At 44.9% G+C, this 27,234-nt stretch overlaps 2 long non-coding RNA genes and 1 pseudogene across 4 annotated transcripts; all 3 read left to right on the forward strand.

Annotated features, from left to right (window-relative positions):
* Window positions 1-4,079: 4,079 nt before the first annotated feature.
* On the forward strand, window positions 4,080-14,402 carry LOC127931830 (uncharacterized). Its single transcript, XR_008143219.1, has 3 exons — window positions 4,080-4,314; window positions 5,707-5,825; window positions 13,747-14,402. It is a non-coding gene; the product is annotated as an uncharacterized LOC127931830 (long non-coding RNA).
* Window positions 6,162-11,188, forward strand: LOC127931829 (uncharacterized). Of its 3 annotated transcripts, XR_008143218.1 has the most exons (5): window positions 6,162-9,250; window positions 9,326-9,407; window positions 9,572-9,858; window positions 10,022-10,103; window positions 10,227-11,188. It is a non-coding gene; the product is annotated as an uncharacterized LOC127931829 (long non-coding RNA). The 3 variants fall into 3 exon arrangements; XR_008143216.1 differs by having other exon boundaries at window positions 6,165-9,250; window positions 10,022-11,188; XR_008143217.1 differs by lacking the exon at window positions 6,162-9,250 and having other exon boundaries at window positions 9,290-9,407; window positions 10,022-11,188.
* Window positions 14,403-19,171: 4,769 nt separating the features above from the next.
* Window positions 19,172-24,389, forward strand: LOC118388081 (chloride intracellular channel protein 4-like; annotated as a pseudogene).
* Window positions 24,390-27,234: the final 2,845 nt, after the last annotated feature.

The raw sequence follows: 27,234 nt of genomic DNA on the forward strand, positions 1-27,234 counted from the left end.
CGGTCAGGGAGAGGTTGAAAATGTCAGTGAAGACACTTGCCAGTTGGTCCGCGCATGCTCTGAGTACACGTCCTGGTAATCCGTCTGGCCCCGCAGCCTTGGGAATGTTGACCTGTTTCAAGGTCTTGCTCACATCGGCTAGGGAGAGGGTGATCACACAGTTGTCCGGAACAGCTGGTGCTCTCATGCATGCTTCAGTGTTGCTTGCCTTTAAGCAAGCATAAAAGCCATTTAGCCCATCTGGTAGGCTCGCGTAACTGGTTAGCTTGCGGCTGGGTTTCCCTTTATAGTCCGTAATAGTATGCAAGCCCTGCCACATCCGTTGAGCGTCTGAGCTGGTGTAGTAGGATTCAATATTTGTCCTGTATTGATGATTTTCCTGTGCATAGCAGGATATCTTATAAGCGTCCGGATTAGTGTCCCGCCTCTTGAAGGCGGCAGCTCTAGCCATTAGCTTGGGGCGGATGTTACCTGTAATCCATGGCTTCTGGTTGGTATATGTACGTACGGTCACTGTGGGGATGACGTCGTTGATGCACTTATTGATGAAGCCAGTGACTGAGATGGTATACTCCTCAATGCTATTGGATGAATCCCGGAACATATTCCAGTCTGTGCTAACCAACAGTCCTGTAACGTAGTATCCGCATCATCTGACCACTTCCCTATTGAGTGAGTCACTGGTACTTCCTGCTTTAGTTTGTACTCGTATGCAGGAAGTTAGAATTATGGTCAGATTTTCCAAATCGATGGCGACGGAGTGCTTTGTACTCATCTCTGTGTGTGGAGTAAAGGTGGTCTGGAGTTTTTTCCCTCTGGTTGCACAAGTGATATTCTGGTAGAAATTAGGTCAAATCCCCGGCCACTAGAAGCGGCAATTCTGGATGAGCATTTTCTTTGCTTATGGCCTTATACAGCTTGTTCAGTGTGGTCTTAGTGCCAGCATCGGTTTGTGGTGGTAAATAGACCGCTACGAAAAGATAGTGTGGTCTACAGCTTATCATGAGGTACTCTACCTCAGGCGAGCAATACCTCGAGACTCCTTTAATATTATAATTGTGCACCAGCTGTTATTGACAAGTAGACACACAACCCACCCCTCGTCTTACCGGACGTACAGTAGCTGTTCTTTCCTGCCGATGCACGGAAAATCCAGCAAACTGTATAATATCTGTGTCGTCGTTCAGCCACGACTCGTGAAACATAAGATATTAGTTTTTCATTTCCCGTTGGTAGGATAGTCTCGAACGGAGCTCATCCAGTTTATTCTCCAGTGATTGCACTTTGGCCAATAGTACGGATGGTAGAAGCGGGTTACCCACTCGCTGACAAATTCTCACAAGGCACCCTGATCTGCACCCCTTGTCTTTCCTTATTTTCTTCATGCGAATGACAAGGATTTTCATCGTTGTCTGGAAGCAACATTATATCCTGCATGTCAGACTCATTAAATTAAAAAATATTTGCTTACTTCAAGGTGAGAAATCGCTGTTCTGATATCCAGAAGCTATTTTCGGTCATAAGAGACGGTAGCATCAACATTATATACAAATTAAGTTAAACAAAATAGCACAATTGATTTGGAGCCTGTAATATGGCCACGATCCCCTCCAGGCTCCATTCTCCATAGTGCATTAATCTTCAGATAGCTAGGTAGGATTTCCACATTTTTCCTCAATATCGTAGCTATCAGTAGAGTCAGAGCTAGAAGGTGGGAGGGCAAGTGAAGGTGCTGGCTAAGTAAGGGCCAAGACCTGAGGTGGCAGAACAGAGTTCTCTGGTTGGGCTGTAGGGTTTGAACATATCCCGAAGGGGGAGGGGCAGTTCCTCTTGCTGTTCTGTATGTAAGCACCATGGTCTTGATGTGAATGCGAGCTTCAGCTGGAAGCCAGTGGAGGAGCGGGGTTGCATGAGAGAACTTGGGAAGATTGAAAACCAAGCGGGCTGCAGCATTCTGGATAAGTTGCAGGGGTTTGATGGTCCAAGCAGGGAGACCAGCCAACAGCGAGTTGCAGTAGTCCAGATGGGAGAGGACAAGTGCCTGGATTAGGAATTGCTCCACTTTCTGTGTGAGGTAGGGTTGTACTCTACGCATGTTGTAGAGCATGAACCTGCTGTAGTGGATCACTGCTTTGATGTTTGCAGAGAATTACAGTGTGTTGTCCAGGGTCACGCCAAGGTTCTTTGCACTCTGGAAAGGTGACACTGGAGTTATCAACCGTGATGGAGAGGTCTTTGAGTGGGCAGGCCTTCGGGGGGAGGAAGATGTTGAGCTTGAGGTGTTGGGCCGACATCCAATTTGAGATATCTGCCAGGCATGCGAAGATGTGTGTCACCACCTGGGTGTCAGAAGGGGGGAAGGAGAAGAGTAGTGGAGTGTCATCCGCATAGCAATGATAGGAGAGACCATGTGAGGAAATAACGGAGCCTAATGACTTGGTGTATAGAGAGAAGAGGGCCTAGAACCGAGCCTTGGGGGACACCAGTAGTGAAACAAAGTGGTGCAGACACAGATCCTCTCCACGTCACCTGGTAGGAGCGGCCTGCCAGGTAGGATGCAATCCAAGAGTGTGCAGAGCCTGAGACACCCAGACCTGAGAAGGCGGAGAGAAGGATTTGATGGTTCACGAAGGCAGTGGATAGATCTAGGAGGATGAGAGAGTGGCTTGATAAACTTTCTACTACTGATAAACGCCTACATTGGAACACAGTGACTGTAGGCATACAGTAACATGCTATTCATGACGTCAGAGCTCTGTCTCTGCACTTGACAGCCCTGTTTGGGTTTTGACTGACAGCTGCTCTGAATTTGAGCACCTCACCTGACAAGAAGTTTCCCTCATCCCAGGGTTTCCGTTAGGAAACTGTGGCACCGGACCGGCAGACTTTGTATTTACCAGACATTTGAGAAATTTACCTGACCTATATGCATTTGGTGTGTAACCTGATTAGGGTGTCCACCGTAATCAGTATGACAGAAGTTACATTTAGATTATGGTAATTCATATCAACAGAAAATGCAAGCCAAGGATGCTTGAAGTTAGAATAACTGTCCACATTTAGGCCTACGTTTCTTCAGCCAATGCAACGAACATCAAAATCACTAACCTATGTCAATCTCCTATCCCCGTAGTAGAAAAGTTTACCTATTCTATTGGTCAGCTTGTACTGAAAGAAATAGCCTATTCCAAAGAGACCCTGGGACAGTTGTGGGATGATAGAACCAGTAGGCCTAGGCTACATAAAAAAAAACAAAGCAATGAGTCTGATACAACAGATCAGACCATTTAGATTAAAAAATGTTGTTAAACTATATACTGAACAAAAATATAAACGCAACATGTAAAGTGTTGCTTCTATGTTTCATGAGCGGAAATACAAGATTCCAGAAATGTTCCATACACACTAAAAAGCAAATATCTCTCAAATTTTGGGAACAAATTTGTTTACATCCCTCTTTTGCAAAGATAATCCATCCACCTGACAGGCGTGGCATATCAAGAAATTGATTAAACAGCATGATCATTGCACAGGTGCTCCTTGGGGACAATAAAAGGCCACTATAATGTGCAGATTTGTCACACAGCAAGTTTTGAGGGAGCGTGCAATTGGGAAGCTTACTGCAGGGATGTCCACCAGAGCTGTTGCCATAGAATATCATTTTCATTTCTCTACCATAAACTGCCTCTAATGCAATTTTAGAGAATTTGGCAATACATCCAACCTGGCTTGCATCCGCAGACCAATTGTAACCATGCCAGCCCAGGACCTTTCTGCGGGATCGTCTGAGACCAGCCACTGGGACAGCTGATGAAACTAAGGAGGATTTCTGTCTATAATAATTCCCTTTTGTGGGGAAAAACCCATTCTGATTGGCTGGGCCTTTGCTCTCCAGTGGGTGGACCTGGCTTCCAAGTGGGTGGGCCTGCGCCCCTGCCCAGTCATATTAAATCCATAGATTAGCGTCTAATGAATTTACTTACTTTGACTAATTTCCTTATATGAACTCAGCAAAATTGTTGAAATTGTTGATATTGCGTTTATATTTTTGTTCAGTATATTATTTATTCACATTATAAGCGTAGCAATGCACACAAGGCATTATGCAATTATATGAAAAAATAAAACTATTGTCAAAAGCCCACAGCACATGCAAGCGGTTTCATGTGACGAGATAAAATATCCATTCAAAATTTAGAAATAGGGGAGATCTAATCTGCAACAACTGGCATGGGTTGATAAAAATGACTAGGATTATGCCTTTGGCTACTGGCGAATTAAAGATGGTCTGATTTTGACTAGGCTACGAGCAAGGTAAGACATGCTTCATAATATGTAGTAAGTTTATGTTTTCCAAATTCATACTGCCTCCAGCTCATTGCAAAGTGGTGTGTGATACGCTAATGAAGCCTGCCTATATTATCTGAGTTTTTTCGCTCCTGGTAGACGGTGTCCTTCGCTCCCGCATGCCAAACATCTGCCCTGAGAATCGGTAAGAGAATTGCGGGAAAACAGTGCCCGACAGGCGACGACCAAGGACACTGTCTAGTGGTCATTCCTGCCTCCCGATAGCACAGCAGGGAAGCTAGCTAGCTAGTTAGCACATGGTGTCACCCTCCTCCTCCTGCCTACTGTGCTAATGGGAGGTGGGTGACCTCGCCCCCATCTATTGGGCACGTTTTTTCCCGGTATATGGGAGGCTGGGGCAACACAGTGTGCTACTGCAACTAGCTACAGTGGGGCAAAAAAGTATTTCGTCAGCCACCAATTGTGCAAGTTCTCCCACTTAAAAAGATGAGAGAGGCCTGTAATTTTCATCATTGGTACACTTCAACTATGACAGAAAAAAATAGAAAAAAAATGCAGAAAATCACATTGTAGGATTTTTAATGAATTTATTTGCAAATTATGGTGGAAAATAAGTATTTGGTCAATAACAAAGTTTATCTCAATACTTTGTTATATACCCTTTGTTGGTGTTGGATTGTGTATTTTACATTATAGCTATTAGCATATATATGCTTAAATATGATCTGATGTTGGTTGTGTGATGTGTCTGCATTTGTGCACTGGAGCATCATTATGAGATTAAACAACTGCTTGCTACTTGCCTGTGTGTGTGACAAGAACTGAGTAACATGGTGTGACCTGCATGTTGCAAAACAGTAGATAACAGCCCAGCAGATGCTTTGTCCTTGTGTTTGTATGTAACAATATTGAGCACATGATGTGACTTGCTGTATCTTACAAAGTTGTGATAGGGAGGGGTGGTCATCACAAGGTTTAACTGAGATGGAAAAATACTGAACAACACAATAGCAGGAACTGAGCAACTGTTATAACTATGCTGCGATACCAGAACAGTAAGGATCTATACATCGACGGAGGGAGGACTCCAAGAAGCGCCAAGAGGCGGGGACCCGCCTGAGCGCCTGCGATAGGCTGGGCAAGTTTAAATCACGCCCAGTCTCTACAGTGATAGGCCAACAGATGGGTTGGAACTGTCTATCACAGTATAAAGAATACTGTTTACATACATCTTGTCAGTTCTCTGTTCTGCCCTGCGTGGTATTACAGTGAGCCCGTATAAGAGAAAGTTGCATTTGCCATTTATTACTTAGCTAATAAAAAATACATAGTATAAAATCGGTGACTCATTGTTATATTTATCCTGATACCAGATTCGAATTTATGCAACCCTAACAGATGGTGACCACCGACGTGATCTGGTAAAGGACATCGCTGGACATTGGTGTGCCAGCCGATTGGCCAGTACTGTCGTCGGACGGTGTGTCTCACAAATCCTGACCGGTCAACTAAAAGAGGTAAGCAGACACCTGTTGTGAAAAACTAAAGTTCTGCACATTGGAGTTTCCAAATGTAGTTTTGTGAGACACCTGTTTGATGTAAGTTACTAAATTTAAACTATTATGATGTGTGAGATTGGAAAATAGTTGAGAAAGTAATATCTCCATTGGCAACTGCAATTTTATTATTGATCAACAATACTTAATGATGCATGTGTATGGGATGTACTAGTATGCCTGGCTGGTAGGTGGTAACAGAGGACACTCACTACATGTATGAGTGGTGGGTAACGGGTGACCACCAAAGTGTGAATGGATAGTCTGGGACTACATGTATGATTCATTCTAGTTGATTATAAAAGTGTGACTGGATAGTCTGGGACTACATGTATGAGTGGTGGGTAACGAGTGACCACCAAAGTGTGAATGGAAAGCCATATGATGTGAATGTGATGTACTAGGCAGGGCCAAGTGTGAATGACGGATAATTAAATTTACTAATTGGACTTGAGACCGATTTAGCCCTATGGAGAGGGTCTCTCTAAGGTCCTAACAAAGCATAGGTGTGTGTGAAGTACATCGGGTAGTAAAGTCGGCGCACTGACTACCAAGTTTGAGTGAGACATTAAGTTGTTCTAGAAACGTGATCCGGTTGACACGTTAGTCATATGGAGTGATTGTATTTTTTATTTTGTACATTTGGTATTGAAGTAAAGGTGATAATCCGGGGGACACTAGACTACTTAATACCCTAAGGGACCCACAGTGCATAATTGAGTTCTTACTTTAGACCTAATTGGGGGCCGATTTAGCCGTAAGGAAAGGGTACCACTTGGGTTTGAGTAAAGGCATAGGTTGTTGACAGTATTGTAGTGTACATAAAATGTCGTTGGAAATAGAAAAGGTGTTGAAAACGCTGAAGCCCACAGTTCTAGAAGTGAATGAAGGCAGAGAGAGTAAGGAGTGGAAGAGACAGGGTGAAAAGCTGTACAGAGAATGGATAGAAGGCGGGGCCATTGCGTCTCCTACTGGTCTGCTTACTGTGGTGAATGAAGATTTGTGTGTGTATGGTGTAAATTGAAGCTTACTGGCGTGAATGAAGATTTGTGAGAATCAAATCGTGTGCATGAAATACGCTTGATATTCAGTCAGGGACTAATATCGGTATGAATGAGGTCGGGGACCTTCACATGAGATGTCTGAGTTGTATTAATTTGAGCCTGCCAAGCGAGTGTGGTACATTAGGTATTTCAGTTGGAGCTGGTACCGGTGAGAATGTTTAAAAAGTCGCAGGCTTGCTGATTAGATGTTTGCACAGAGTTACATCATAGAATATTGAGGGGGTGTGCATGACTGTTGGAAAAAGTGTTCAACTCTATTAACGTAAAATTCTGTGTGTAGATTTATATTATGAGGTTTGAACTATACTAATATTGTAGAATTACATAATCAACATCTGAACATACTTATGTTAAACATTAATTGAGCCACTGAGTAATAGATAAGATATACACTAGGTACGGGAGACGGGGCGACGGGTGCGGTCGACGTAAGACGGGAGTGGTGTTCTAACCAAGTGCTGAGAAATAAGGTAGATTTATTTTGTTCTTTTAATTCATTTACACGAGTACTTCCCGGTTATTGATTTTGGTTTGATTGTTCAGATAACACCACTGAAGTTAAACAGGAGGTTAAGGTATACTAACATTAGAATCTGTTTTCATTATGGGGAACAATGAAAGGCCTGCAGAGTGGATTACAGGCTGAGGTTTTTATGTTAAAGGGACAGTGTATGTTTATCACAGTTGTCTGTGTGTCTAATGGCTGGGTATTTAAGAAGTATTTTGGGGAGACAATTTGGAGAAACACGAATGTAAGACATGAAACATCGAGACAAATTATTTGAGTTTGAGGGGATTATCACAATTATTAGGTTTTGTTTTTGTAGTAAACGTTTTGAGTTTAAGGGGATTTCCATGTTCCCAGAGACAATATACAGTGCCTTGCGAAAGTATTCGGCCCCCTTGAACTTTGCGACCTTTTGACACATTTCAGGCTTCAAACATAAAGATATAAAATTGTATTATTTTGTGAAGAATCAACAACAAGTGGGACACAATCATGAAGTGGAACGACATTTATTGGATATTTCAAACTTTTTTAACAAATCAAAAACTGAAAAATTGGGCGTTTTCTGAGCAGTGATGTTTTGGTGCTGTTGCTGAGCAACACTGACTTTCAACTCCCTCCAAAGATTTTCTATGGGGTTGAGATCTGGAGACTGGCTAGGCCACTCCAGGACCTTGAAATGCTTCTTACGAAGCCACTCCTTCGTTGCCCGGGCGGTGTGTTTGGGATCATTGTCATGCTGAAAGACCCAGCCACGTTTCATCTTCAATGCCCTTGCTGAAGGAGGTTTTCACTCAAAATCTCACGAAACATTCTTTCCTTTACACGGATCAGTCGTCCTGGTCCCTTTGCAGAAAAACAGCCCCAAAGCATGATGTTTCCACCCCCATGCTTAACAGTAGGTATGGTGTTCTTTGGATGCAACTCAGCATTCTTTGTCCTCCAAACACGACAAGTTGAGTTACCAAAAAGTTATATTTTGGTTTCATCTGACCATATGACATTCTCCCAATCTTCTTCTGGATCATCCAAATGCTCTCTAGCAAACTTCAGACGGGCCTGGACATGTACTAGCTTAAGCAGGGGGACACGTCTGGCACTGCAGGATTTGAGTCCCTGGCTGCGTAGTGTGTTACTGATGGTAGGCTTTGTTACTTTGGTCCCAGCTCTCTGCAGGTTATTCACTAGGTCCCCCCCGTGTGGTTCTGGGATTTTTGCTCACCGTTCTTGTGATCATTTTGACCCCACGGGTTGAGATCTTGCGTGGAGCCCCAGATCGAGGGAGATTATCAGTGGTCTTGTATGTCTTCCATTTCCTAATAATTGCTCCCACAGTTGATTTCTTCAAACCAAGCTGCTTACCTATTGCAGATTCAGTCTTCCCAGCCTGGTGCAGGTCTACAATTTTGTTTCTGGTGTCCTTTGACAGCTCTTTGGTCTTGGCCATAGTGGAGTTTGGAGTGTGACTGTTTGAGGTTGTGGACAGGTGTCTTTTATACTGATAACAAGTTCAAACAGGTGCCATTAATACAGGTAACGAGTGGAGGACATAGGAGCCTCTTAAAGGAGAAGTTACAGGTCTGTGAGAGCCAGAAATCTTGCTTGTTTGTAGGTGACCAAATACTTATTTTACACCATAATTTGCAAATAAATTCATTAAAAATCCTACAATGTGATTTTCTGGATTTTTTTTCTCATTTTGTCTGTCATAGTTGAAGTGTACCTATGATGAAAATTCTGTTGACTAATAATTCCCCTTCAGCCTTGTGTCAGGTGAACTGTTGACTAATAATTCCCCTTCAGCCTTGTGTCAGGTGAACTGTTGACTAATAATTCCCCTTCAGCCTTGTGTCCTGTTGACTAATAATTCCCCTTCAGCCTTGTGTCAGGTGAACTGTTGACTAATAATTCCCCTTCAGCCTTGTGTCAGGTGAACTGTTGACTAATAATTCCCCTTCAGCCTTGTGTCAGGTGAACTGTTGACTAATAATTACCCTTCAGCCTTGTGTCAGGTGAACTGTTGACTAATAATTACCCTTCAGCCTTGTGTCAGGTGAACTGTTGACTAATAATTCCCCTTCAGCCTTGTGTCAGGTGAACTGTTGGCTAATAATTCCCCTTCAGCCTTGTGTCAGGTGAACTGTTGACTAATAATTCCCCTTCAGCCTTGTGTCAGGTGAACTGTTGACTAATAATTCCCCTTCAGCCTTGTGTCAGGTGAACTGTTGACTAATAATTCCCCTTCAGCCTTGTGTCAGGTGAACTGTTGACTAATAATTCCCCTTCAGCCTTGTGTCAGGTGAACTGTTGACTAATAATTCCCCTTCAGCCTTGTGTCAGGTGAACTGTTGACTAATAATTCCCCTTCAGCCTTGTGTCAGGTGAACTGTTGACTAATAATTCCCCTTCAGCCTTGTGTCAGGTGAACTGTTGACTAATAATTCCCCTTCAGCCTTGTGTCAGTTGAACTGTTGACTAATAATTCCCCTTCAGCCTTGTGTCAGGTGAACTGTTGACTAATAATTCCCCTTCAGCCTTGTGTCAGGTGAACTGTTGACTAATAATTCCCTTCAGCCTTGTGTCAGGTGAACTGTTGACTAATAATTCCCCTTCAGCCTTGTGTCAGGTGAACTGTTGACTAATAATTCCCCTTCAGCCTTGTGTCAGGTGAACTGTTGACTAATAATTCCCCTTCAGACTTGTGTCAGTTGAACTGTTGACTAATAATTCCCCTTCAGACTTGTGTCAGTTGAACTGTTGACTAATAATTCCCCTTCAGCCTTGTGTCAGGTGAACTGTTGACTAATAATTCCCCTTCAGCCTTGTGTCAGGTGAACTGTTGACTAATAATTCCCCTTCAGCCTTGTGTCAGGTGAACTGTTGACTAATAATTCCCCTTACTCTTGAAACTGTTCCATTTCAATTGCTGCTATACCATGGTAATCTAATTCATATTTCTTGTGTAAGAAACATTTCAATGTAGTCCTATCGATAAAGGCCAATTCTCACAAGTGTAAAGGATTAATTGAGTTTTTAGATCGTTGCACAGTAGATTAGAGTGACAAGAAGTAACACATGCAACCTCTCTGACAAACAGTCTGTGTAGTTCTGACCACAAGACTCAGACACGAGCAGTCTGAGTAACTGAAAGTAGCAGGAACAGAGAGACACAGGAACAGAGACACACTCACTCTTGAGATTAGGAGAATCTTAACTTGATTAACTGGAATCTAACCAATTCACAATACAGAGTAAAATAAATAGTTTAAAAACCTCCCTCCCTCTCCAACATGCCATGGACAGCACAATAATTGTGTCCCTCTCTATCCACTAACCTGGGAGGTGGGCTGTGGGTCCGTGGATGTGAAGTCCCTGTCTTGTCTGCTCCTGTTGATTTGGACCCTGCTTGAAGTGTCCACAGAAGGCAGAGGTGAAAAGGGTTGTGATGCTCTGTGTTGATGATTGAAAGATAACTTTAATGGGATGTACGTACTCAGTGTGCACAGCAGCACTATGCTCTCTCTCTCTCTCTCTCTCTATCTCTCTCTCTAATGTTGTGTTTTTCAGTTTAGCAAGATGCACAAATCAAATGTGATACAATAAAAAAAACTGCAGAAAAACTATTACTAAGCAGGAGGGGATTGTTGGGACATCATAGTGCAAGTTAGTGTAGAAAAACTATTACTAAGCAGGAGGGGATTGTTGGGACCACCATAGTGCAAGTTAGTGTAGAAAAACTATTACTAAGCAGGAGGGGATTGTTGGGACCACCATAGTGCAAGTTACTATTACTAAGCAGGAGGGGATTGTTGGGACATCATAGTGCAAGTTAGTGTAGAAAAACTATTACTAAGCAGGAGGGGATTGTTGGGACATCATAGTGCAAGTTAGTGTAGAAAAACTATTACTAAGCAGGAGGGGATTGTTGGGACATCATAGTGCAAGTTAGTGTAGAAAAACTATTACTAAGCAGGAGGGGATTGTTGGGACCACCATAGTGCAAGTTAGTGTAGAAAAACTATTACTAAGCAGGAGGGGATTGTTGGGACCACCATAGTGCAAGTTAGTGTAGAAAAACTATTACTAAGCAGGAGGGGATTGTTGGGACATCATAGTGCAAGTTAGTGTAGAAAAACTATTACTAAGCAGGAGGGGATTGTTGGGACATCATAGTGCAAGTTAGTGTAGAAAAACTATTACTAAGCAGGAGGGGATTGTTGGGACATCATAGTGCAAGTTAGTGTAGAAAAACTATTACTAAGCAGGAGGGGATTGTTGGGACCACCATAGTGCAAGTTAGTGTAGAAAAACTATTACTAAGCAGGAGGGGATTGTTGGGACATCATAGTGCAAGTTAGTGTAGAAAAACTATTACTAAGCAGGAGGGGATTGTTGGGACATCATAGTGCAAGTTAGTGTAGAAAAACTATTACTAAGCAGGAGGGGATTGTTGGGACATCATAGTGCAAGTTAGTGTAGAAAAACTATTACTAAGCAGGAGGGGATTGTTGGGACATCATAGTGCAAGTTAGTGTAAAAACTATTACTAAGCAGGAGGGGATTGTTGGGACATCATAGTGCAAGTTAGTGTAGAAAAACTATTACTAAGCAGGAGGGGATTGTTGGGACATCATAGTGCAAGTTAGTGTAGAAAAACTATTACTAAGCAGGAGGGGATTGTTGGGACATCATAGTGCAGTTAGTGTAGGCAGGAGGGGATTGTTGGGACATCATAGTGCAAGTTAGTGTGAAAAACTATTACTAAGCAGGAGGGGATTGTTGGGACATCATAGTGCAAGTTAGTGTAGAAAAACTATTACTAAGCAGGAGGGGATTGTTGGGACATCATAGTGCAAGTTAGTGTAAAAAAACGATTTGATGTGTTAGTCAGAGGGCTGTTAGGACACAGTATCTCTACCATCTACAGTGTTGGTGGTAATAAATTGTGTGTTTACAGTGGTTAACATTGAGCTGGTGTTTACCATGCTCTGCTGTGGCCATATTGGTGATGAAGACAAATAGGTTAGCAGAGACTGTATTTCGTCGTACATGATGATTACCCCAACACGGTGGAGGCAAAAGTACCCGATTGTTATACTTCAGGAAAAGTAAATACACTCATAGAAAATTACTCAATTAAAAGTGAAAGTCACCCAGAAAAATATGACTTGAGTGAAAGTCTAAAAGTACTTGGTTTGAAATATACTTAAGTATCAAAAGTAAATGTAATTGCTCAAATATACTTAAGTATCAGAAGTAAAAGTATACATTATTTAATATTCCTTATATTAAGCAAGCCAGATTGGAACCATTTTCTTGTTTTTTAATTTGATGTATAGCCAGGGGCTATCTCCAACACTAAGACATCGTTTAAAAATGATGCATTTATGTTTAGTGAGTCCTCCAGATGAGAGGCAGTAGGGATGACCAGGGATGTTCTCTTGACATTTTCCTGTCCTGCTAAGCATTCAAAATGTAACGAGTACTTTTGGGTGTCAGGGAAATTGTATGGAGTAAAAAGTACAATATTTCCTTTAGGAAGTAAAAGTAAAAGTTTTCAAAAATATAAATAGTAAAGTAAAATACACATACCCCCCAAAAACTATGTAAGTAAAAATACATTAAAATACTACTTAAGTACTTTACACAACTGACCGAACACATACCTTGAAGATTGTTTTCAGATACAGTAGCTTTTTCGGTTATGTCAGAGGACTTCTCAAAAGTTGCACATGTAAACATTTTAGCCAATCTTTCCAGAGTCAATTTGTAAAAATGGCTAGCTGGAACTCAGCACAGTTGTTTCCATTTGAAGATGTTTTTATGAAGGAATTTGAATCCGAAAGACTTGTGATCTTACTTGTTGTGGTTATGTCGATGCACTCACAGCTTTCTAGAAAACACACTGAAAACCTGGTCCCCAGCCTAACTTTGCATCCTCATCAGCTGAAGACGATAACCACTCTGAACTAGAGTGGGTAGAGCCAGAATCCAAATGTCCATTTGTGCACACCGATTGACTAAAACCAGGAGGCTGAGATAGACCACTAAGAAGGGGAGAAATCACCCTAAAGAGACTTTGGGGAAAGTCACACTTTTTTTTAACACAAATTGTATGATAAAATAGGTTTATCAGATTATCAGAAGGGAAGAGATCAAGTTCTGTACTGTTCAGAAAGGGCCAATGTCAGACAGAGGAAACTGACCATCCATCTCTCCCTGATTTCCCAATACAATAGTGTCTTCCAACAGAACTAAAGCCTCAGAACGTAATGCTACACTGTTACGTTCCCCAGTTTATGTGTTGTAGTTTGTGTATTTGCATGTGTTTATTTCAGGAAATGGCTTCCTGAAATCCCTCAAGCAGCTGATTGGTCGACTCCATGGCTAATTGGAGAGCTGACCCCGCCCCCTCGTCAAGACACAGCTGTCTCCAATTACCCATTCAATCTGAACCTATATAAAAGCCAGTGTTCTGTTCAGGAGAGAGAGATTTGCTGGGAGGTCATTGGAGAGATTTTGCTAGAGAGATTTGCTGGGAGGTCATTGCTGGGAGGTCATTGCAGAGATTTTGCTAGAGAGATTTGCTGGGATGTCATTGAAGAGATTTTGCTAGAGGTTGATTTTGCTGGGAGTTCATTGCTGAGAGTTGGTATGTTTTGTGAGTTTGCTCAGATAGAGCTTATTTGATGTCCTTTGTTTCTTAGTTTGTGAAATTGTTTAATATTCTGTTTCATTTGTTCCCAGGGGAGAAGGGGAAGGCACCTAGGGAGTGCTTAGGCAAGAGTCCCGCGGGCATACATATACCCGTAGCACATTCGCTGTCTAGGCACACTAGGTAAGACCTGGGCGGACCACCCCTGTATTTGTTAGGGAACTAGGTGGTGCTAAATTAGGTAAGTAGTGGGTAGGCAGGTAAGATAGGAGAGGGGCGCTTTGAGATGTACTTTCTTTGCTTTGGTTCGGTCCAGCCCCTTTTCCCCATATTACCGTGTAAAGGAATAAAGTCCTTGTAAACGGTACCACATTCTGCCTGTTGTCATTCTTACTTGCATCTACAGTCCATACCTTTTTCTCTTCACAGAGTTTAGTTGTAACAGGGTGTTGCATTCCCTCTTCATAGAGGCGTGCGTAACATACACTTCTGTATGCCAAGAAACCGTGTGTTGGAAAGCACCTATTGCTTACCTTGACTTCAAAGACACTCATTCTATTACAAAAGAAAGCATACATGTAGAGAATGAATAGTTCATAAAGCTTGAGAGATCAGGTCACTTGTTAAAGCTGTGATATGAGTTTAAAATGTGATTCCAGATCAAGGGCCCATGAACTATAGAGAGAATAAGAATACAGTTCAAGAGTATCTAACAGAGCCAAATTCAAATCACGAATACTCAAACAGGAACTCTTCAAGGTAAGAGTCAGAATCCTAACCGCCCTCCAATGGAGCCTGTGTTCGGCCTACTGTATTTGAAACTTTAGTCCTGTTTTAGAACAGGTTGTACATTTTAGTTACAGAGACAGCTTACAGCAAGGAAGGAATAAATATTTGTTCATACAAATTTAGGATCTTAAATTGAGCCAGTTTGCTACAGCAGGAAAATGATCCTGAAGCAACAGGAAATGGGAATTATGATGTGGATTATAATTAATGGACATTTTTGTAGGGGTTGATAAAAAAGGCTGTATGGGGAAAAAGTCAAATTTCAAAGTGGAAATCGCAAACGTCAGAAGCCTTTTTAAACCTCAAATACACTACATATGTAACGGTTTTCTAGGTGTGGTGAAGGAGAGTCGGACCAAAACGCAGCGTGTAGATTGCGATCCATGTTTAATGAACAAAAACGTAACACGAATCTAAAATACAAACACTACAAAACAAAGAACGTAATGAAAACAGAAACAGCCTAAACTGGTGCAAACTAACACTAGAAAGTTACAAGGACACTAAGGACAATCGCCCACAAAACAACCAAAGAATATGGCTGCCTAAATATGGTTCCCAATCAGAGACAACGATAAACACCTGCCTCTGATTGAGAACCACTCCAGACAGCCATAGACTCTGCTAGATCACCCCATTAGCTACAATCCCACTATATACCAAAACCCCAAGACAAAACACACCACAATACAAAAACCCCATGCCACACCCTGGCCTGACCCAATACGTAAAGATAAACACAAAATACTTCGACCAGGGCGTGACAGAACCCCCCCCCCCCTAAGGTGCGGACTCCCGAACGCACCTCAAAACAATAGGGAGGGTCCGGGCGTCTGTCCATGGTGGCGGCTCCGCCGCGGGACGTGTACCCCACTCAGTCAATGTCTTAGTCCCCTCTCCTCGCGTCCCTGGATAGTCCACCCTCGCCGCCGACCATGGCCTAGTAGTCCTCACCCAGAACCCCACTGGACTGAGGAGCAGATCGGGACTGAAGGACGGCTCGGGACTGAGGCAGCTCGGGACTGAGGGGAAGCTCGGGACTGAGGGGAAGCTCGGGAGTGAGAGGAAGCGCAGGCAGGTTGATGGATCTACCAGATCCTGGCTGGCTGGTGGTTCTGGCAGATCCTGGCTGACTGGCAGACTGGCGGATCCTGGCTGACTGGCGGATCCTGGCTGACTGGCAGATCCTGGCCGACTGGCAGATCCTGGCCGACTGGAAGTTCTGGCAGATCCTGGCCGACTGGCAGATCCTGGCCGACTGGCAGATCCTGGCCGACTGGCACCTCTGGCGGATCCTTGCAGACTGACAGCTCCTTGCAGACTGGCAGCTCTGGCTGCTTCATGCAGACTGACAGCTCCGGCCGCTTCATGCAGACTGACAGCTCTGGCCGCTTCATGCAGACTGACAGCTCTGGCCGCTTCATGCAGACTGACAGCTCTGGCCGCTTCATGCAGACTGACAGCTCTGGCCGCTTCATGCAGACTGACAGCTCTGGCTGCTCCATGCAGGCTGGCAGCTCCATGCAGACTGGCAGCTCTGGCTGCTCCATGCAGGCTGACAGCTCTGGCTGCTCCATGCAGGCTGACAGCTCTGGCTGCTCCATGTAGGCTGACAGCTCTGGCTGCTCCATGTAGGCTGACAGCTCTGGCTGCTCCATGCAGGCTGACAGCTCTGACTGCTCCATGCAGGCTGACAGCTCTGACTGCTCCATGCAGGCTGACAGCTCTGACTGCTCCATGCAGGCTGACAGCTCTGACTGCTCCATGCAGGCTGACAGCTCTGACTGCTCCATGCAGGCTGACAGCTCTGACTGCTCCATGCAGGCTGACAGCTCTGACTGCTCCATGCAGGCTGACAGCTCTGACTGCTCCATGCAGACTGACAGCTCTGACTGCTTCATGCAGACTGACAGCTCTGGCTGCTCCATGCAGGCTGACAGCTCTGGCTGCTCCATGCAGGCTGACAGCTCTGACTGCTCCATGCAGGCTGACAGCTCTGACTGCTCCATGCAGACTGACAGCTCTATGCAGACTGACAGCTCTGGCTGTGCTGAACAGACAGGAGACTCCAGCAGCGCTGTAGAGGAAGAAGGCTCTAGCTGCACTGAACAGGCGGGAGACTCCGGCAGCGCTGGAGAGGAGAAAGGCTCTGGCTGCGCTGAACAGGCAGGAGACTCCGGCAGCGCTGGAGAGGAGGAAGGCTCTGGCTGCGCTGAACAGGCAGGAGACTCCGACAGCGCTGGAGAGGCGAGGCGCACTGTAGGCCTGATGCGTGGTGCTGGCACTGGTGGAACTGAACCGAGGACATGCACAGGAAGCCTGGTGCGGGGAGCTGCTACCGGAGGGCTGGTGTGTAGAGGTGGCACAGGATGGGCTAGACCGTGAAGGCGTACTGGAGATCTTGAGAGCAGTACTGGCACAGGACGTGCATGGCTAGGGATGTGCACAGGAGGCCTGGTGCGTGAGGCTGGCACCAACTTCACCAGCCGACTAACACGCACCTCAGGACGATTATGGAGTGCTAACTCAGGTGCCATCAAATCCCTGACACGTTCCGTCGGGCAAATTCCATGCTTAAAGCACCAACACAGCAACTCCCTCATTTCTCTCTCCTCCAATTTCCCCCTTAACTCCTTCACAGTCTCTGCTTCGCTCACCTCCAACACCGGTTCTGGTTCTGGTCTCCTCCTTGGCTCCTCACGATAAACAGGGAGAGTTGGCTCAGGTCTGACTCCTGACTCTGCCACACTCTCCTAAATATGGTTCCCAATCAGAGACAACGATAAACACCTGCCTCTGATTGAGAACCATTCCAGACAGCCATAGACTCTGCTAGATCACCCCACTAGCTACAATCCCACTATGTACCAAAACCCCAAGACAAAACACACCACAATACAAAAACCCCATGCCACACCCTGGCCTGACCCAATACATAAAGATAAACACAAAATACTTCGACCAGGGCGTGACAACATATTTTCAATGTCCTGCATTGCAGGAAAGTTCACCTGCAACAGCGTGATCCTTACATCTGTAAATAAACCTAATAGAAAAGCAAACATTTTATTATATGTGAGTACAGGTGTATTTGTAAATCACATGGCTAGTTGCTTTAACTACAAGAAAATTAGCACGTGGTCAGCTCCCATTAGTACATCATACATGTTCCAGGGCGTTTTACAACACTCATTCAAGGATTTTTCTTAATTTTTGCCATTTTTCTACATTGTAGTGTAACCATCTCACTAGGCTCGAATTTGACTCTCTATTAACTTACGTAGAATATCTCAACAGCAATGGGATGTTAGGTGAGAAGGACATCTCCAATAAGAATCCCTATTGTAAACTATCTAGGGTGATGACAAATGGGGTATCAACTTCAGATGGAATGATTATAGATTGTTGTAATTGTATAAGGATATACTTTCCCATGCATTCAATTAAATTGAATCAGTAAATGACTCCACCAAGGCAACATACACAAGGTTCAAGTTGTATATTATTTACATTTTCAAAGCACCACATCAAAAGAAATACAAATAATAAACCCCAATGAGTCGTGCACAACCCACGTCCAAATGATTTCAAGCTTGTTTAACCCGCTGGCGCGCGTTGGAGCTAAAAGAAATGACGACACACATGAAGTCCCGAAGCTCCCCACCGTTGTGGTTACTCACTACTCGTGGATATTCCCTCAGTGAAGTATGGAAGTTCCTTGCAGGTTTCCTCACAGGATCCACAGCAAGCACAGCTGTCAATGCAGACAGTCCTCCTTAGCCGTAACCGATATCCCATGGGAACATGACCTCGTTAATCTTTCCCAAGCAATTCTCTCTCGGTTTCACACGATGCTAGGCTAACCTCAAGGCTGTCAAATACCCAAATACAATGAGACGGTAGCTTCAGTCTTTACTAGGTCTTTCTTAACAAAATTATAACAACTCTCTTATAAAATAAAAACGATATTTCCCTTCGAAACTTGGTAGGTACCGATTTTGTTTTATTTTTATCGTCTCCTTTAATAATTTTTCTTCACCAACGGTCATAATGTACCGTCCATCCTTTTCTCAACGTCTGTGTAATTATTATTATTAAATAAGTAAAGTGTAGAAAGTACTATAGCAATTAATCGTCTTTCTTACACTGTACTTACATGATGAAACTGTTGAAAAAAAAAAATAATTATTGACTGATTGAAGAGACCACATTTTTATTCGGTCCATTTTCCTTCTCTATCGCACACCCCTCCAACCTCAACCCATCCACCCGATAGGCCAGTGATGATGGGGAGAGTGTGGGGAACTGTCCCTTCTGTCAGCGACTCTTTATGATCCTCTGGCTGAAAGGGGCCAACCTCACCCTCACCACAGTAGACATGAAAAGGTATAAATGTGGCTTTCACTCTCACGCACATACAGTCTCCACAATGATGCACTTAATGCCACAGTTCAATCCATCCAAGCCAGGCATGAATCGGAGAGCTTGTCCATACATGTCCAGGTAACAACTACTTATGAACTGCTAACACTGATAGAATAACTAGAGAATTGTGTGTGATAGATGAAGTGTGCAATTAAAGGCTTTTCTCCCTCATGTGTTTCATCGGGTCCCCTTGCTGTCAGGGCTCCAGAAGTGCTGAAGAACCTTGCCCCGGGCTCTCAGCCCCCATTCCTCATCTTGGGGAGGTGCGCACCGACACCAACAAGATCGAGGAGTTCCTAGAGGAGGCACTGGCTCCGCCACAGTGAGTGTGTGATGAACATCAACAGGCATAAATGCACACACATGCACGCACGCACACACATACACGCACGCACGCACGCACGCACGCACGCACGCACGCACGCACACACACACACACACACACACACACACACACACACACACACACACACACACACACACACACACACACACACACACACACACACACACACACATGCCAAAAGAGACAAGTCATTAATAAATAAATGTTTATTACAGGGCAATTAACATCTTTGCAGTCAAACATATCCTCCACTGGCTCTACTAACTCAGAAAGCTGAGAGCTAATGGCAATACCTTTCCAGGTACCCCAAGCTGTGTGTCACGCCCTGGTCGAAGTATATTGTGTTTGTCTTTATTTATTTGGTCAGGCCGGAGTGTGACATGGGTTTATTGTGGTGTGTTTTGTCTTGGGGTTTTGTTAGGTATTGGGTGTGTGGCTTAGTGGGGTGATCTAGCAAAGTCTATGGCTGTCTGGAGTGGTTCTCAATCAGAGGCAGGTGTTTATCGTTGTCTCTGATTGGGAACCATATTTAGGCAGCCATATTCTTTGAGTGTTTTGTGGGTGATTGTTCCTGTCTGTCATGCCCTGGCTGAAGTATTTAGTTGTTATCTTCATTTATTTGTTCAGGCCAGGGTGTGACATGGGTTTTTTGTATGTGGTGTGTATGTAGTGGGATTGTAACTTAGTGGGGTGTTCTAGGAGAGTCTATGGCTGTCTGGTGTTTATCGTTGTCTCTGATTGGGAACCATATTTAGGCAGCCATATTCTTTGGTTGTTTTGTGGGTGATTGTCCTTAGTGTCTTGATGTCCTTGTTAGTTGACACCAGTTTCGGTTTTCATTTCGTTTATTTGTTTTGTAGTGTTTTGTATTGATTTGTGTTATGTTTGTTTTATTAAACATGGATCGCAATATACACGCTGCAGTTTGGTCCGACTCTCCTTCACCATTAGAAAACCGTTACAGAATCACCCACCGTAAACGGACCAAGCAGCGTGTCAACAGGCAGGAGCAGCCCAAAGAGGAGATGCGTATTAAGGATTTCTGGACATGGGAGGAAATCCTTGACGGGAGAGGACCCTGGGCTAAACCAGGGGAGTGTAGCTGCCCAAAGGTGTAACAGGTGGAGGCAGCGAGGAGAGCAGAGTCAGCCGGAGAGAGGAGCCGGCGATATGAGGGAACACGGTTGGCAAGGAAGCCTGAGAGTCAGCCCCAAAAATGTATTGGGGGGTGGCTCAGGGAGAGAGTGGCAGAGTCAGGAGTCAGACCTGAGCCAACTCTCCCTGTTTATCGTGAGGAGCCAAGGAGGAGACCAGAGCCGGTGTTGGAGGTGAGCGAAGCAGAGACTGTGAAGGAGTTAATGGGGAAATTGGAGGAGAGAGAAATGAGGGAGTTGCTGTGTTGGTGATTTTTGCATGGAATTCGCCCGACGGAACGTGTCAGGGATTTGATGGCACCTGGGTCAGCGCTCCATACTCGTCCTGAGGTGCGTGTTAGTCGGCTGGTGAAGTTGGTGCCAGCCTCACGCACCAGGCCTCCTGTGCACATCGCTAGGCTTGCATGTCCTGTGCCAACACTGCTCTCAATATCTCCAGTACGCCTTCACGGTCTAGCCCATCCTGTGCCACCTCTACACACCAGCCCTCCGGTAGCAGCTCCCCGCACCAGGCTTCCTGTGCGTGTCCTCGGCCCAGTACCACCAGTGCCAGCACCACGCATCAGGCCTACAGTGCGCCTCGCCTCTCCTGCGCTGCCAGAGCCTCCCGCCTGTTCAGCGCTATCAGAGCCTTCCTCCTCTAAAGCACTGCTGGAGTCTCCTGTCTGTTCAGCGCATCTAGAGCCTTCCTCCTCTACAGCGCTGCTGGAGTGTCCTGTCTGTTCAGCGCATCTAGAGCCTTCTTCCTCTACAGCGCTGATGGAGTCTCCTGTCTGTTCAGCGCAGCCAGAGCTGTCAGCCTGCATGGAGCAGTCAGAGCTGTCAGTCTGCATGAAGCAGCCAGAGCTGTCAGTCTGCAAGGAGCTGTCAGTCTGCAAGGAGCTGCCAGCCTGCATGGAACAGCTAGAGCTGTCAGTCTGCAAGGAGCTGTCAGTCTGCAAGGTGCTGCCAGCCTGCATGGAGCAGCCAGAGCTGTCAGTCTGCAAGGAGCTGCCAGTCTGCAAGGTGCTGCCAGTCTGCAAGGTGCTGCCAGCCTGCATGGAGCAGTCAGAGCTGTCAGCCTGCATGGAGCAGCCAGAGCTGTCAGTCTGCATGAAGCAGCCAGAGCTGTCAGTCTGCATAAAGCAGCCAGAGCTGCCAGTCTGCAAGGAGCTGCCAGTCTGCAAGGAGCTGCCAGTCTGCATGGAGCAGCCAGAGATGTCAGTCTGCAAGGAGCTGCCAGTCTGCAAGGTGCTGCCAGCCTGCATGGAGCAGCCAGAGCTGCCAGCCTGCATGGAGCAGTCAGAGCTGCCAGCCTGCATGGAGCAGTCAGAGCTGTCAGTCTGCATGAAGCAGCCAGAGATGTCAGTCTGCATGAAGCAGCCACAGATGCCAGTCTGCAAAGAGCTGCCAGTCTGCAAGGATCCGCCAGTCTGCAAGGATCCGCCAGTCTGCCAGGATCTACCAGTCTGCCAGGATCCGCCAGAAGTGCCAGTCAGCCAGGATCCGCCAGAAGTGCCTGTCAGCCAGGATCCGCCAGAGGTGCCAGTCGGCCAGGATCTGCCAGTCGGCCAGGATCTGCCAGTCGGCCAGGATCTGCCAGTCGGCCAGGATCTGGTAGATTCATCAACCTGCCTGAGCTTCCTTTCACTCCTGAGCTTCCTTTCACTCCTGAGCTTCCTTTCACTCCTGAGCTTCCTTTCACTCCTGAGCTTCCTTTCACTCCCGAGCTTCCCCTCAGTCCCGAGCTTCCCCTCAGTCTCGAGTTTCCCTTCAGTCTCGAGTTTCCCTTCAGTCTCGAGTTTCCCTTCAGTCTCGAGCTTCCCTTCAGTCTCGAGCTTCCCTTCAGTCTCGAGCTTCCCTTCAGTCTCGAGCTTCCCTTCAGTCCCGAGCTGCCCCTCAGTCCCGATCTGCTCCTCAGTCTAGTGGGGTTCTGGGTGAGGACTACTAGGCCATGGTCGGCGGCGAGGGTGGACTATCCAAGGACGCGAGGAGGGAAGACAGTGGTTAAGACAGTGGTTTAGTGGAGTCCACGTCCCGCGCCGGAGCCGCCACCATGGACAGACGCCCACCCGGACCCTTCCTTATTGTTTTGAGGTGCGCTCGGGAGTCCGCACCTTAGGGGGAGGGGGGGGTTCTGTCACGCCCTGGTCGAAGTATTTTGTGTTTATCTTCATTTATTTGGTCAGGCCAGGGTGTGACATGGGTTTTTTGTATGTGGTGTGTATGTAGTGGGATTGTAACTTAGTGGGGTGTTCTAGGAGAGTCTATGGCTGTCTGGAGTGGTTCTCAATCAGAGTCAGGTGTTTATCGTTGGCTCTGATTGGGAACCATATTTAGGCAGCCATATTCTTTGGTTGTTTTGTGGGTGATTGTCCTCAGTGTCTTGATGTCCTTGTGCTGTGTTATTTGACACCAGTTTAGGCTGTTTCGGTTTTCGTTTCGTTTATTTGTTTTGTATTGATTCTTGTTACGTTTGTTTTATTAAACATGGATCGCAATATACACGCTGCAGTTTGGTCCGACTCTCCTTCACCATTAGAAAACCGTTACACTGTCTTTGTGTTTGCACCAGATAGGGCTGTTTAGGTTTTCATATTTAATTATTTTGTAGTTTCTTCATGTATAGTTTTTTCCTTCATTAAAATATCATGAATCATCATCACGCTGCATTTTGGTCCGATCCTTGTTCCACCGCTTCATCAGAGGAGGAGATAGAAGAGAACTGTTACACTGTGCTGTCGCTACAAGGAGTCCAACGGTGCTGGAGATGACATCTTCCATGTTCTCTTCATACATCAAGAACCCTAACCCTGGACTCAACGATATTAAGAAGCCCCTCCATGTTTAGAAGTTTATGGATGAGTCATTGAAACAGTAGTTCTGTTTTTTTATGAGGCTTTGCTTCTTTTCAGTGCTTGAGAAGAAGTTTCTGAAGAGCCTGATGAAGTTGGATCAGTACCTGCTGACGCCACTCCTACACGAGCTGGACCAAAACCCAGACGTCCCCCAGTCATTACGGCACTATCTGGACGGGAACTCCCTCAGTCTGGCTGACTGCAACCTGATGCCCAAGCTCAATATAGTCAAGGTTATCAAATCAAGCATTCCAGGAAGTCCTAGATTACATCACCTTTGCCAGTGTCATCTATTGTACTTTCCTCTAGTCTGCTCCTCTTTGTTGGAACCATCTCAATCAAGAAGTGCAAAGGTCTGTTCCTTTTACAGTATTTATAGGTGCACTCAGATGTGTAGCTATGGTTTAAGCAATGGGAATATTGTGCTTTTTATTAGTCTGTATGACTGCAAGTACCACTTGCACCACTGTGCTACTCGTAAACAGATGAACATGTTGTTCAGTGTGGTTCAGTGTGTCTGTCATGTTGACTCCCTTTCCCCCTCTCTTGCTCCCCACAGGTGGTGTGTAGGAAGTACTGTGACTTTGAGATCCCTGTGGCTCTGACCGGTCTGACCCGCTACCTGACCAAGGCCTACCAGCAGGACGAGTTCCACTATACCTGCCCCAAGGATTCCGAGATCCTGCTGGCCTACCACTCTGTAGCCAAATACCTCAACAAGTAGATCAGGAGAGAAGGAGGGGGAGAGAGGAGGGCAATGAGAGATAGAGAGGGAGGGGGGGCAGACAGGGTAAAAGAGGAGTTGAAGAAGGTATGTTTAGACAAGAGAAGAAATGGGAAAGAGGGCTATGAAGCTATGATTTATGTGTGGAGGAGCAGAAAAATAAGCTCAGACAGGAGCAAGTCAGAGACCACTATGATGACACACCAAATGCATTTGATGGATGCTTTTTGTCTTCTTCTAATGCCTCTTGAGGGGAAAGTAATCCAAAATTAACGGAATAAAATCAGAGAAGTTATTGTGTTTGGGTAATCCAAAAGTTATGTTGCTGGTTACAATTTTGGACAGGTAACTTGTAACAGATTGTAACAGATTACATTTACAGTCCATAGATATATTATCTATGATTCAGATAGTCAGTTCAGTGGAAGAAACACTGAACTTCTCTTATATTGTAATGTGGTCTGTGTGTAGCTGGTGTAGAGGAGTCAGGCGCAGGACAGCAGATATGAGTAAATAAACATACTTTACTCAACATATACAAATGGAATACAAAAAGAGAGCCCACATTAACGGACCATACTAAATACAAACAATTACTCACAAACAGACATGGGGAACAGAGGGTTAAATAATGAACAAGTAATTGGGGAATTGAAACCAGGTGTGTAAGACAAAGACAAAACAAATGGAAAATGAAAAGTGGATCGGCGATGGCTAGAAGGCCGGTGACGTCGTCCGCCGAACGCCGCCCGAACAAGGAGAGGGACCGACTTCGGCGGAAGTTGTGACGTATATTTTGTAAGAGAATCACTTTTATCATAGAGGGAGATGGAGAGGAAAAAGGAGGAAAAACAGAGATTGTCAATACCAAACCAGTCGGAGATAGAGAGCGATGGAGAGGAGAAAGGAGGAAAAACAGAGATTGTCAATACCAAACCAGTCGGAGATAGAGAGCGATGGAGAGGAGAAAGGAGGAAAAACAGAGATTGTCAATACCAAACCAGTCGGAGATAGAGAGCGATGGAGAGGAGAAAGGAGGAAAAACAGAGATTGTCAATACCAAACCAGTCGGAGATAGAGAGCGATGGAGAGGAGAAAGGAGGAAAAACAGAGATTGTCAATACCAAACCAGTCGGAGATAGAGAGCGATGGAGAGGAGAAAGGAGGAAAAACAGAGATTGTCAATACCAAACCAGTCGGAGATAGAGAGCGATGGAGAGGAGAAAGGAGGAAAAACAGAGATTGTCAATACCAAACCAGTCGGAGATAGAGAGCGATGGAGAGGAGAAAGGAGGAAAAACAGAGATTGTCAATACCAAACCAGTCGGAGATAGAGAGCGATGGAGAGGAGAAAGGAGGAAAAACAGAGATTGTCAATACCAAACCAGTCGGAGATAGAGAGCGATGGAGAGGAGAAAGGAGGAAAAACAGAGATTGTCAATACCAAACCAGTCGGAGATAGAGAGCGATGGAGAGGAGAAAGGAGGAAAAACAGAGATTGTCAATACCAAACCAGTCGGAGATAGAGAGCGATGGAGAGGAGAAAGGAGGAAAAACAGAGATTGTCAATACCAAACCAGTCGGAGATAGAGAGCGATGGAGAGGAGAAAGGAGGAAAAACAGAGATTGTCAATACCAAACCAGTCGGAGATAGAGAGCGATGGAGAGGAGAAAGGAGGAAAAACAGAGATTGTCAATACCAAACCAGTCGGAGATAGAGAGCGATGGAGAGGAGAAAAAAAACTCAGACAGGAGCAAAAGAAGGAAAGACGAAGAGAGGATTGATCAAATGAAAAGACAGAGGAGATAGAAAAAGCAATGAAGAGGACAAGACAGTAGATCTACAAGACAAAAATAATGAGAGTAGGAAGGTAGCAAAACAGGAAATTGATGAAGAGAAATGAGAGAGAAAGAAACAAAATGAGTCAGAGATAGATAGAGAGAACTTCTGGTGCAAAGAAATGGAAGAGCAGTACACTAAGGCAAAACAAGCAAAGGTAGAAAAACAGCATTTGAGCAAGAAAATAAAGAATGTGGAAAGAAACTGAGGGCCAGAAACAAATAGATAGAGAGAAGGAAGAAAGACTGGGAGAGATTGAAAGAGAAGAGGGTAAAGAAGTGGAGAGAGACAAAAGAGGAGATGAGGACAGAAGCGACTGATGAGGAAGATGTCGTTGGAAACATCATTGAAGAAAAGAACAAGACAGACAAAAGTATCAGGAGGTGAATCTTCAATTGGGGAAATACTAAGGTCAAAGAAAGATACCAACAAAAACTGAGAGGACCTTTCAGAGGGAGAGGGAGGAAGGTGATAATACACAGTGCATCCAGAAAGTAGTCAGACCCCTTGACTTTTTTCACATTTTGCCTTGATTAAATATATCCCCCCCCCCATCAATTTACACAAAATTATTCATAATGTTAAAGCAAAAACAGGTTTTTATAGATTTTTGCACATTTATTAAAATAAGAAACCGAAATATCTCATTTACATAAGTATTCAGACCCTTTACTCAGTACTTTGTTAACATCTGTGGAGCTGTCATTCCCGAATCAAAAGCCAAACTTCAGGAAAATGTGGACATCGTTCATCGTTTCGGAAGACTCAAGGATCAAGACAAGAGAACAAGGACAACCATCATCTGGTTCACCAACAGATCTACCTACACGTGAGTTCTTCATCAAGCACAAATTGAGGTTCACTGAGGATCTCATCTCTGCGGACAAAGTGACACAGGAGAAACTGTGACCGATGGTGGCTGCAGCTCCAAAGGAAGGGAAAACTGCATTTTTTTTGTCAGTGCAAGAGTGATCATTTATGAGAAAGAAATGTGGCAAAATCCAAACATTTGAGAGACAGCCAGAGTC

This window comes from Oncorhynchus keta, chromosome 9 (genome assembly GCF_023373465.1).
Source record: "Oncorhynchus keta strain PuntledgeMale-10-30-2019 chromosome 9, Oket_V2, whole genome shotgun sequence".
Lineage (NCBI taxonomy): Eukaryota > Metazoa > Chordata > Actinopteri > Salmoniformes > Salmonidae > Oncorhynchus > Oncorhynchus keta.